The 1,920-nt window shown below is 40.5% G+C and overlaps 1 pseudogene across 1 annotated transcript; it reads right to left on the bottom strand.

The window, feature by feature from the left end:
• Positions 1–293: 293 nt before the first annotated feature.
• LOC100358635 (large ribosomal subunit protein eL32 pseudogene) lies at positions 294–772 on the bottom strand (annotated as a pseudogene). Its single transcript, XR_016217409.1, has one exon. The product of XR_016217409.1 is annotated as a large ribosomal subunit protein eL32 pseudogene (transcript).
• Between the last annotated feature and the right edge of the window lie 1,148 nt (positions 773–1,920).

The raw sequence follows: 1,920 nt of genomic DNA, 5'->3' as shown, positions 1-1,920 counted from the left end.
ATTCACAATAGCCACAAAAAATCAAATATTTAGGAATAAATGTAACGAAAGACGTGAAAGTTCTCTACAATGAAAATTATCAAATATTGATGAAAGACATCAACAAGGACACAAAAAAATGGAAAGATATTCTTTGCTAATGGATTGGAAGAATCAACATCATTAAAATATCTATACTACAGACTCTGTAATCCCTATAAAGCACCAATGACATTCTTTACAGAATTAGAAAAAGCAATCCTAAAATTTATATGGAATCAACAAAAGATCCAAAATAGCCAAAACAATCTTTTTTTTTCCGGTTTTCAAGGTTTTATTTAAACACAAATAAAATGCGCACCCGAGCCGCCTACTCATTTTCTTCACTGCGCAGCCTGGCGTTGGGGTTGGTGACCCTGATGGCCAGCTGGGCCGCTCTCTCCACAATGGCTTTGTGGTTCTTGGAGGAGACGTTGTGAGCAATCTCTGCACAGTAGGATTTGTTGCACATCAGCAGCACCTCCAGCTCCTTGACGTTGTGGACCAGGAACTTCCGGAAGCCGCTGGGCAGCATGTGCTTGGTCTTCTTGTTGCTCCCGTAGCCAATGTTGGGCATCAACATCTGGCCCTTGAATCTTCTCCGCACCCTGTTGTCAATACCTCTGGGTTTCCACCAGTAATGTGTAATCTTGACGTAGCGGTCCGACTGGTGGCGGATGAACTTCTCAGTCCTCTTTTTGACAATCTTGGACTTCACCAGGGGTCTGAGGGTGGCCATGGTGCCGAGGAGAAGGCAGCCACCTCCGGAGACAGCGCCGAGGAAGAGAAAGCCAAAACAATCTTGAACAAGAAAAATCAAGCTGGAGGCATCATAATACCTGGCTTCAAAGCACACTACAAAGCTATAGTAATCAAAACAGCATGGTACTGGCATAAAAAAATGATACACATGTCAATGGAACAGAATCAAGAGCCCAGAAATTAATCTACATACATACATATAGCCAACTGATTTTTGACAAATGTGTTCAGACCATACAATGGAATAAGGAAAATCTCTTCAACAAATGGGGCTGGCAAAACCGGGTGTATATATGTAGAAGAATAAACTAGATCCATACCTTTTAGCATATACAATAATCGACTCAAGATGAATTAAAGACTTAAATTTAAGACCTGAGATTATGAAGTTGCTGGAAGAAAACAGGGAAACACTCCAAAACACTGGTGTAGGGAAGGACTTCTTGGATAAGACCCCTAAAGCACAGGTAACAAAAGCAAAATTAAACAAATGGGACTATGTATCCAACTCAGAAGCTTTTGCACAGCAAAGGAAATGATCGATAGAATAAAGGGACAGCCAACAGAATGGGAAAAAATATTTGCAAACCACTTGTCTGACAAAGGATTAATATCCCAAATATATCAGCGACTTAAAAACTCAGCAACAACAACAACAAAAAGCCCAGTTGACAAATGGGCAAAGGATTTTGACAGACAGTTCTCCAAAGAAGAAATACAAATGGCCAACAAATATATGAAAAAATGTTCAACATCACTAGCCATTAGAGAAATGCAAATCAAAACCACAATGAGATATCACCTCACCACTGTCATAACGGCTAAAACACAAAACACAGAAAGTAACAAATGCTGATGAGGATGTGGAGAAAGGGGAACACTTTTACACTGTTGGTAGGAATGGAAAGTAGTGCAGCCACTGTGGAAAACAGTGTGGAGATTTCTTTAAAAACTAGAAACTGACTTGCCATATGATCCAGCAATCCCACTACTGGGCATGTACCCAAGAGACTTGAACACGATGTAGCAGAGAAGTAGAGGCACCACCATGTTCCCAGCAGCACTGTTCACAAGAGCCAAAATTTGGAATCAACCGAAATGTCCATCATCACATGAATGAATAAAGAAAATGTGGTCTAT

Source organism: Oryctolagus cuniculus, chromosome 12, assembly GCF_051225735.1.
Source record: "Oryctolagus cuniculus isolate XC-2025 breed Fujian yellow rabbit chromosome 12, ASM5122573v1, whole genome shotgun sequence".
Classification (NCBI taxonomy): Eukaryota; Metazoa; Chordata; class Mammalia; order Lagomorpha; family Leporidae; genus Oryctolagus; species Oryctolagus cuniculus.
Note: the sequence above shows the minus strand (reverse complement) of the source record. Positions and strands in the feature narration are given on the sequence as shown.